Here is a 10,881-nt window from a genome sequence, read left to right on the forward strand (position 1 = left end):
GTAGTTGCTGACCAAAATGTTATTTTATGTTGGTTTAGTAGTTGTGTTTGGTCTCAGAATTGTGTTGGATAGCACATTACATATTATGTGTGTTCCCTGTTGTGCTGTTTATTCTTTTTGGGGGCTGGTTTATGGTTATTAGTTTACTGCGTAACACTGCTTTATGTTATGCTAAAATTACTGGTCATGAGACTAATCTGGTAGTTGTACTCAGCATCGCTGTCACCCACATACTTCAGGAACCATCTTTCAGAAACTATTCATAATTAGCAGTCTTTAACTTTTCTCCTAGGGGAGCCAATCTATGGGAGGAATGGGGGGGGACACTTCTTCTCCCCACTTCTTCCCTTTCCCTTTGTCCTTCACCTCCCCCTTTCTCCTCCAGGCTAGTTACAATAGCTCTTCAAAACTTTGAATGTCCTTGGGATGTTCGAACCAGCCTGTACCTATTGGTCTATCTCATGAATATGTTTCATTTTTTGTTTATGATTACGGTAAACTATTTCAGAATTCCACAGAAAGATCTGCCCTGAGGCAGGATAGCTATGAGTGGCAGGGAGTGTGGGAGGATATGGGCGGGCACCTACAACAGTGAGCACCTGCAATGCCTTGGAACTTCACCCCTGAACAAGTGCAGAATGCTAAAAAATTGTCAGAATGCTTGAAAAATGTGTGTCATCACCCTGGCAATTCCAAAGAGACAGAAATCACTGCAATGTGCTGGGGATTGGCTTATGCTTACTGAGTTGCAATCTACACAACTCCAATCCCTGCGACTGGGCCACAGAACCAGCCTGTGCCTATATCAGTCATACGTATACGTGAGAAAAAAACCAAAATCAGCTTGTTTAGCAAGGAAAGAAGCTCCTACCCATACAGGGAAGGAGAAAGAAGAAGACGAGGCAGGCTACTCCCAAGTAGGACCATCAGAGGAACACGTGGATGAAGAGTGAGATATCATAAAATCATCAGTAAGCACCTGATCACTGTTCCTTGGGGAGCTGTGAGATGTGCGAAAAGATTTTATCCATCATCTAGACCAGCACATTGTCACCTGTGATTCAAAGATCATAAATCCAATTTCTTTAAGTGATTTATTCTTTATTGACGGCGCCGGATGCACGGGGGATCTTTCCGCCTATCGTGCATCCCGAAGTGAAAAGCCGTCCCAAATTTATACATCACAGTGATTAATATTTTATTAACGCCTATACATATTCATTATCTAACCCCGCCTACTCTCGCTTCTCATGCTAATCAGTTTTTTGTGTCCTGCGCCTGCGCAGATCCTCTCAGTGGTCTTGGGCAGGGGTCGTCGAGCTGTGGTCGGTGGTCTCAGAGAGGAAGGCCATAAGTCTTCCTCACAGTGTACTTTTCACCCTTGGTCAGGATTCTGCTGAATTAGCTTTCTTCCTAACCGCAAGGACTGTTTTTTCTTCGAATCTTCTGCTCATTATTTTCTTATCTTGGATTCCAATGTCTTGTTCGAGATATATTGCCCGTATGTCCTATTTTGAGATACATTGTCCGTACATCTGCTTCCTGCCCTACACCTAATGTTCTGTTCTCCTTTAATAGTTTCATTCTTAACCCTTTCTTATCTGGAATCGCCTCAGCTTCCCTAATCAATCCCCCCTTTTCTTTTCCCCATGCAAATTCTTTTGCATTGCATGCCCTTATCATTAGCAGTATCGCAGTGACATACATACAAATATTCCTACTACCAATAACATAACCAGATCAGTAAAAACTTGTTCTAACTATTGAAAGTTGGGTAACCATGAAGTTAACTTATTCCATATTTCCTCAAAGCCCCATGAAATGTTATCCTTACTAATCTTATACAGAAAATTTATCATGAGGCTCTTGCCTTCCTTGATCTCGAGCTTTTGACCATTATTAGTCCAAAAACAGTTAACTGCTACAGTCTGTGTTAATATACAATTATACCAACAATCTAATTTACCTGGGCGGATACAACCTTCTTGTTGGCCACTTTTGGAAGTCGGTTTTACTAAAATCCCCGTTGCTTTCTCGTGGGCTGTTCCATTAATCATTCGGCACCCTATTTCAATTTCGTCCCCTACAGTTCTTTGGTGTATCCACCCTTCCCCTAAATTTTGCCATTCTGATAATGCATGTAAATGATCACCATTTGTTCGCCAAATAACCACAACAGCTAACTTTCCATTAATGTTCTTATCCTCCGTGGTTACGGCTTCAGACCAAGGCCACCCACCATTCTCTATCATCATAGAAGCACCTTCCAATTCTTGAATCACAATTACAACTATAAGCCACAGAAATAAAACAATTCTGTTAACTAAATTTCTGCTAACTACATTACTAAATACTCCTGACCATAGTGTCTTCATTTTGCTTGACTGAACTTTAGTTTCAGTTCACCGTCACCCAGCGTTACTTTCCAGGGGGCTTTTGGAGCTTTCTTCACTCTCGAATAATGGATCCAGGCCGTTTGCTCCTTAATCTTGATGGCGGTATGTGTTGTCAGCAGCACCTGGTATGGTCCCGTCCACTTTTCTTCCAAAGGGCGACCTGCAAATGCTTTTACATACACATAATCCCCAGGTTTAAAGGGGTGGATTGGTTGGTCCAGCCCTCTAGCCCTGGTTCCTGAGACAACTTTAGATATTTGATCCAACTCTTTTTGGAGTCCTATTAAATAATTATACAAGTATCCCGACCCCAGTTGCGTCAGGTCCTCCCCGCTGAACAAAAACTGATAGGGTCTTCCGTATAATATTTCAAAAGGGCTTAGATTTTCCTTTGTCCGTGGTTTTACTCTAATTCTAAGTAAAGCCAAAGGGAGAGACTGAGGCCATGATAAATTAGTCTCTTGTCCTATTTTGGCTATTTGTTGTTTGATTAGATGATTCATCTTTTCCACTTGTCCGCTTGCCTGTGGTCTGTAAGGGGTATGGAGTTGCCAGTCTACCCCTAAGACCTTACTTACTTCTTGAACTATTTGCGCACAAAAATGAGAGCCTCTATCCGAGGACATTGCTGCCGGAATTCCGAAACGCGGTATTATCTCATTCAGTAAAACCTTAACCACTTCTCTTGCCTTGTTGGTTCGACAGGGAAAAGCCTCCGGCCACCCGGAAAAAGTATCTGTCAAAACCAACAAGTATCGATACCCCCCTTTTCTTGGCAGTTCTGAAAAATCTATCTGCCATTGTTGTCCTGGATAGTTTCCTTTACTGATTATTCCGAACTTTACCCTATTTTCTGTATTAGGGTTATGATGCAAACAAATACTGCATTGCTGGGTTACTTGTTTTACCGTAGTATACAGATTTCTTCCCACCAAGACTCGACTCAGATTTTTATATAAGGTGTCTGCTCCCCAGTGAGTCTTATTATGTTCTGCCATGACCATAGGCCATATTAAATTAGAGGGTAGTACAACCCTATTATCTTTCAGGTATACCCATCCATCACTCCTTGCTTTTCCTCCCAGGTCCCCAATTAACTTTTGATCTTCCTGTGTGTACCTAGGTTCCTGTCCTTCACCTAAAGTTTGTATTTTACCGTCTGGTATTAAAGTGAGCGCTTCTGCCTCAGCCAATCCGGCCACCCTTTTTGCTTCTTGGTCAGCCAATCGGTTCCCTACCTCGAAGTCAGCGGTTCCTTTTTGGTGTCCCCGGCAATGTATAACAGCCACCTTCTCTGGGTGCTTTACCGCTTCCAACAACTTCAAAATCTCCTCAGCATATTTTATTTGTTTTCCTTGGGCCGTTAATAATCCTCGTTCCTTCCAGATAGCCCCATGTGCATGCACCACACCAAATGCATACTTAGAGTCTGTCCAGATATTTACTTTCTTTCCTGCTGCTAGTTCCAATGCCCGCGTAAGGGCAATTATTTCTGCTTTCTGAGCAGACGTCCCAGGGGGTAATGGTTTCGACTCAATTACCTGTTGAGTGGTCATCACCGCATACCCTGCTTTGCGTTGTCCTTGTTTCACAAAGCTGCTTCCATCAGTATACCATGATTCGTCCGCGTCTTCCAAGGGCTCCTCCTTGAGATCTGGTCGGCTAGAATACACAGTTTCCATAGTTTCGATACAATCGTGGACCACTGGCTCGTCAGGAGCGTTACTAAGGAAAGAAGCTGGGTTCACAATGTTAGTAACCACAATTTCTACGTCATCTTGCTCCACCAGTATTGCTTGGTATTTTAAAAATCTTTGAGGGGATAACCAGTGTGCCCCTTTCTGCTCCAAGACTGCCGAGACAGTGTGTGATACCAGCACGGTTATCTTCTGTCCCATAGTGAACTTCCGAGCCTCCTGTATATTCATGATGACAGCGGCCACCGCTCGAAGGCAACCCGGCCAACCTTTACTTACTTCATCCAGTTGTTTAGAGAAGTAGGCCACAGCTCTCCTGTAGGGGCCCAGCTTCTGTGCCAGCACCCCCAGAGCCATCCCTTGTCTCTCACAGGAGTACAACCAAAAGGGTTTGGACAAGTCCGGTAGACCCAAAGCTGGTGCTCGCATTAACTCCAATTTAAGCTTCTTAAAGGCAGCCCGTGCTTCCCCCGTCCAGACCAATTTTGATTGGTTATTCTTGATGAGGTCATATAGGGGTTTTACAATTAGTCCATAATTATTAATCCATAGACGGCACCAACCTGTCATCCCTAGAAAAGTTCGTAATTCCTTAATGGTCTGTGGTTCTGGGGTACGGCAGATAGTTTCTTTCCGTTCTGTTCCTAACTCCCTTTGTCCCCCTGAAATCTCAAACCCCAAGTAAGTTACACGTGACTGAATCAGCTGAGCCTTCTGTTGAGAGACTCGATACCCATTCAAACCCAGAAAATTAAGGAGACTTATCGTCCACTGCATGCAGCTGCTCCTATTCTCAGTGGCTATCAAAAGGTCATCAACGTATTGCAGCAGAACTCCTTCGGTGTTTGGGGCCTCCCAAACCTCAAGCTCTTTTGCTAGTTGATTCCCAAAAATCGTGGGGCTGTTTTTGAATCCCTGCGGCAATACGGTCCAGGTCAATTGAGCCTTTCGTCCTGAGTCTGGATTTTCCCATTCAAAAGCAAAAAGCTTCTGACTTTCTGGGGCTAAAGTCAGGCAGAAGAAGGCATCTTTTAAATCCAGTACGGTAAACCAAACTAAATTATCTTTTAATTTAGTCAGTAATGTGTACGGGTTGGCTACCACAGGGTGTATATCTTCAGTGATCTTATTTATAGCTCTTAAATCCTGCTCTAATCTATAGTTCTTCCCATCTGGCTTCTTAATTGGTAGTATAGGAGTATTATATTCAGATTCGCACTCAACCAGCAGTCCATGTTTTAAAAACTTATCCACTATCCCCTTAATTCCTTTCCTGTCTTCTAATCTTAGGGGATATTGCTTAATCTTAACTGGCCTTTCCCCTGGCTTTAATCTCACCACTATCGGGGCTGCATTTTTGGCTCGCCCAGGGATGTCAGTAGCCCAGACTCCTGGGTAAACTTGGTCTAAAATCTCCGAAGGTACTTTACCGATGGGGTCTGCTTGTATCAGCGTTAAGCTTAGCGCGGTTATCAGCTTTTCTTCTCTCACCTTTAACCCCACCTTCCCTTTTTCAAAGACAATTTCCGCTTCTAATTGTTCTAGTAAATCTCGCCCCAGCAAAGACTTCGGGGATCCTGGTAAATATAAAAACCTATGTATTCCCATCTGTTTCCCTAACTTGTATTTTAAAGGCCTTAGGAAAAAGGCTTTCTCGTGCTGGCCTGTAGCTCCTATCACCGTCACAAAATCCTCATCCTCTGGTATCAATTTCTGGTTTAACACAGAATAAGTCGCTCCTGTGTCAATTAAAAACTCCACTTCCTGTCCTGATTTCCCTAGCTTAATTTTAACCAGCGGATCTGCTAGGGTAGAATCCCCCGGTCCACTTCATTGGTCAGGAGATACACTAGCTACCATCAACCTGTTCTTCTCCCGTTGTTTCGGACATTCCCTTCTCCAATGACCCACTTCCCTACAATATGCACACTGATTCGGTCTCAGGGGAGGCTTTACTGACCTTCCCCTTATCCCATTCCCTCTTCCTTTTCCCCGAAAAGGTTCTTCTTGCCTCTGTAAGGCTGCAACAGTTGCCGCAGCAATAGCCCTACCCAGCCTTTGTTTCTCATTCCCTTCTCGATTCCTAAATACCCTCCATGCCTCTTCCACCAGCCTTTCTAAATCTCTCACATCCGGCTCTTTCATTTTCTGAAGCTTCCGCCTTATATCGTCCGCAGACTGACCCAAGAACAATGATACTAGCTGGACTTTACCTTCCTCAGAAGAGGGGTCTATCGTTGTAAATTTTTGCATTGCTGTCCTTAGTCGATCGAGAAATTCTGACGGGGTCTCAGTTTGCCCCTGTTTTATGGTATATAACCTAGACCAGTTTACAGACTTTGGTATCGCACTTTCCAAGGCGATCCTAATCCATTCCTGATATCTTTTTAATAACCTATAATCACCCTCATCATTATAGTCCCAGTTTGGGTCCACTCTGGGCACATATACCTCCACAGTTCCAGGTAAAACTCCTGACGTTACCTGGGTCTGTACTTGAGTTTGTGCATTCTTAATTACCAGTTGCTTTTCCGTTTCCGATAATGCTGCCAGCATTATCTCTATATCTTTCCAATCGGGATCTAAATTCTTTACAATCAGCTCAAACCTCCGGGCCACTGATTCTGGATCATCCCGGTATCCTTTCACAGCTTCCTTCCATGAATCTAACTCAGCAGTTGTGAAAGGTACTTTTATCCGAGCTGGTCCGTTAGCCCCCATAGCCTGTCGTAACGGGGCTTGAATAATGGGCCCGACCTTACTTCGGGTTCGAGCCGTGATCGGGGTAAAGTCTCCATTCCCCCAACTCTCATTTTTCTTATCTATTCTGCCGTTTCCTGAGCTCGCCCCCACGCCTCGTTCTATTATCTGGGGCGGGAGGACATAATCCTCCATTCTCTCCTCTGACTCATTCAATTTCAAACATCTCTGCCCGATACTGCACGCTGAACAACATCTTTTCATTTTTCCTGCCCCTTCCTTCTTCATATCCTTTTCTATTGCCAGGATCAAAGGATCCTGTGGGGCTAAGTTAATTCCACACTCCTTCTGCCATTCCGGGTGGTTTCTCAAAGTGAAAAACATATCTGCGTATGACACCTCATCCCACTTTCCTTCTCTCCTTAGAAACAACATTAACTGTAGTAAAGTATTATAATTTAAGGTTCCATTCAGTGGCCATTTTTCCTCACAATCCAACTTATAAAGTGGCCACCATTGATTACAATATTTTATCAACGTTTTCTTATTTTCAGTTCCACCGGGGGATCCCCCTATATCTTTCCAATGACTCAAGATACATCCCAACGGGCTTTTCTTTGGAATCCCACTACTCTGCTGCCCCCCCCCATGTTACAGTTCAGAATGTTTCTTGTTACACAATACAAGCCGGCAGCTTTCCACAATAACACCAAGATCCTAGTAACGTTATAAAGAGTATAATCAAAATCCCAAAGACAATAGCCAAGGTCAAGTTCCACATTTAAACACAACGTAATACCAACCTCGCATGCAAAGGTTACTTGTTTCCCAACAGCAACTGAGTGCTTTCCAAAAAACCAAATGCCGTCCTGCAGAAAACTTTTACTTTCTGACTTACAGACGACCCCAATTGACCGGTCAACCAAATAAACCAAAATAAAGAATATAATCACTTACAATGATGGGGTCCGTGTCTGCCTCCGCAGTGATCCGTTGAGTCGAGGAGTCCCTCCGGGAAATCCCGGGGGTACCCTAGGGAGTCCTGTTCCCAGCGGGTCCTGCGGTCCGACAGAGAAGAAGTCCCATCTGGGGTGCCAGATTGATTCAAAGATCATAAATCCAATTTCTTTAAGTGATTTATTCTTTATTGATGGCGCCGGATGCACGGGGGATCTTTCCGCCTATCGTGCATCCCGAAGTGAAAAGCCGTCCCAAATTTATACATCACAGTGATTAATATTTTATTAACGCCTATACATATTCATTATCTAACCCCGCCTACTCTCGCTTCTCATGCTAATCAGTTTTTTGTGTCCTGCGCCTGCGCAGATCCTCTCAGTGGTCTTGGGCAGGGGTCGTCGAGCTGTGGTCGGTGGTCTCAGAGAGGAAGGCCATAAGTCTTCCTCACAGTGTACTTTTCACCCTTGGTCAGGATTCTGCTGAATTAGCTTTCTTCCTAACCGCAAGGACTGTTTTTTCTTCGAATCTTCTGCTCATTATTTTCTTATCTTGGATTCCAATGTCTTGTTCGAGATATATTGCCCGTATGTCCTATTTTGAGATACATTGTCCGTACATCTGCTTCCTGCCCTACACCTAATGTTCTGTTCTCCTTTAATAGTTTCATTCTTAACCCTTTCTTATCTGGAATCGCCTCAGCTTCCCTAATCACCTGTCTGTTCCGATACAGGGATACAAGGGCTAGTAGCCTGGAATTAGAGGCCAGGGATGCCAAGCAGCTGGGATCCCTCCCCAGGGAAGGGGGCATTGACAAAGCAGTTGGAAAGGGGGCACAAACCCTCAGTCTCTTGAGGCAACTCCTGTCAGGCCTAAAGGAAAGGCATCCCTTCAAGGAAGATGTTGTATGTCACCCAGGCAAATGGACCACCAGGGAGAGAGGCAGCCCGTATCTGATGGAATTGGCCATGCTGGAGGTGATTTATGGTGATTTATGCACATTGAACGGTTTTCTACCTTGCCCGGTCCCCCATGGGATCCTTCTGTTGCGGGGTTGCTCAGTGTCGAAGTGCCAGTAGCTACCCAAATGGTGCACCAGTGGCAACATGGCACTATCCGAGACTCCCTGATTACCATATATATGCTGCTTCATTACTGGAGACCAAGGACTGTTCAGCAAAATTTGTTCACCCTTTAATAATCCCATAGGGTCAGTGCAAATGTCTAATGGAGAGCTGCAACTAACAGTGGAGTACTGTGTCTAGAATGAAGTCACACCAAATTCAATTGGTCATCTATAGTCTTCTCTCCTTACAGTCTTAGCTCTAAGAGCAGTTAAATGATCCCTTACAGTATCTGAATGCTGCTGTCCGATCCCTTCCTGGGATCATAAGGAACCAGTACCTCCTGGCCAGAACACTCTCCCTGTACCCGTGGATGCACGCCCTAAGGTCCCATGAACTGTTAAGGGTGTAGTTTGCAAAGTAACCACTGATTTTGTCCCCACCCACCACCTGTTGTACCCCTGCAGAGTCCTGCCTCAAGGCACAAAGGGCAGGGAGACCTTGCTGGTGAGAGCTGAGGCCCTGTGGAGATGTCCGTGACACAACAGCCATTACAGCCAAGGGTCATGTAGAAGAGAACAGAATAGGTTTAGCTCTCCCTGTGACACGACTCCTTTTGCTCTGCTGACAGCCTCTGCAGGCTGCCCTGCATATAAGGAGTAGGGACAGGTTCAGTTGTCCTACATGTGGCATCTGCTGCCATTTCAGTTACCCAAAGGACATATGCCTCCAGCTGACTCTCAGAGGATCAACCACAAATTTCACCAGATGTTTGCATCTGAACAGCTCCTGCCTGTCCTCCATCTCCACTAAGGAGCTGTTGTGGCTCAGTAATTCACATTAAGCTGCCTATGTTGTGGACACCTGAACTGAGGCCGGAGGAATCCCAGGTCCTGTGAGTCTGTGGCAGAAATGGGAGGGAGCTGAGACCCACTTCCAACCCCAGGAATAACAAGCAGCATGAGCTGCCTTGACTGACTCTGCTGAATTCCTCCCTCACGTGGGGATGAAGGAGTTCAGTCCCTGACCATGACTTCATGTTCAAACTGATACTGGGACAACAAGATGAGATTGTTACACTTAATTGGTTTTCTGTAAGGAGAAATCAGCATGCTCTCAAGAAGTGTGTGTGCCCAGGGGAGGGAGTGTGTGTGCCCAGAGACTCCTTCAGGCTGTTTCCCAGCAGGTTCCCCTGCAGCCCCAGGGCCATGGGCAGGGAGCCTGGTGGGGGGCAGAGCAAGGGAGGCCTTGGGCTGGGCCTGTGCTGCTGAGCTGGGCCGGGCTCCTGGGCCCAAGGGGAGCTCCTGGCAAGCGGGCAGCGCTGCAGAGAGCCAGCTCTGCCCAGGAGCAGCTCCTCTGCCCAGCGCAGCAGGGCTGGGGGCACTGCCTGCAGAGACAGAGTGGGTAAAGGCAGGCAGAAGTGGCAGGATGCACAGAGCTCGCTGGGGGAGAACACTTGCCAGCCCTGACCCCGGTAAGTCTCTGGCTGGAGGGCAATGCAGCCGCAGCTCCTGGAGGAAGGAGAAGCCGCGGGTGCAGGCAGGGGTGCCCAGGGCTGTGGTGCAGAGCAGGGTCCCTGCTGTGCCCCAGGGGCTGTGTGCCAGGGCAGGGCCTCTGCCGCCTGCCAGGCTCAGCACTCAGCCTGCCCGGGGAGCTGCCCAGGGCGCTGCGGGGAGAAGCTGCGGGTGGAAGGAGCCCCCCCGGCAGGGCAGGGTCCTGCTGCTGGCGGGAGGCTGCTGCCTGGGGCAGCCTGCTCATGGCTCCACAGCACTCCCGGGTTGTATCCAAGGCAAGAAGCCAATCGGGGGTTAGATGCTTGCATCTCGGCTTTCCTGAGCCTCTGAGTTTTCTCTTCTTTGTCCCTGTGGGAATGGAAATAGAGGCTGTTATTTTTAAGAAGAGGCTGACATTCCTAAGCCTTCATAAGGAGCATTCCAAGGACCATAGGAAGTCTCTTTCCTGCCCATAGGAAGGTCCACCACCACACGTGCAGTGTCAGCAGGGTCTGTTTGACCTGGTCTCTAGGACGTGCCCCCAGCGAGCTGCCCCTGGGCAGAGCCCTGCGGC

At 46.5% G+C, this 10,881-nt stretch overlaps 1 long non-coding RNA gene across 1 annotated transcript; it reads right to left on the reverse strand.

Annotated features, from left to right (window-relative positions):
* Positions 1 to 1,075: 1,075 nt before the first annotated feature.
* On the reverse strand, positions 1,076 to 8,467 carry LOC136787223 (uncharacterized). The gene is made up of 2 exons (XR_010826812.1): positions 7,751 to 8,467; positions 1,076 to 2,565 (listed from the first exon to the last, which is right to left on the reverse strand). It is a non-coding gene; the product is annotated as an uncharacterized lncRNA (long non-coding RNA).
* Between the last annotated feature and the right edge of the window lie 2,414 nt (positions 8,468 to 10,881).

Source organism: Anser cygnoides, chromosome 28, assembly GCF_040182565.1.
Source record: "Anser cygnoides isolate HZ-2024a breed goose chromosome 28, Taihu_goose_T2T_genome, whole genome shotgun sequence".
In the NCBI taxonomy this organism is placed as follows: domain Eukaryota; kingdom Metazoa; phylum Chordata; class Aves; order Anseriformes; family Anatidae; genus Anser; species Anser cygnoides.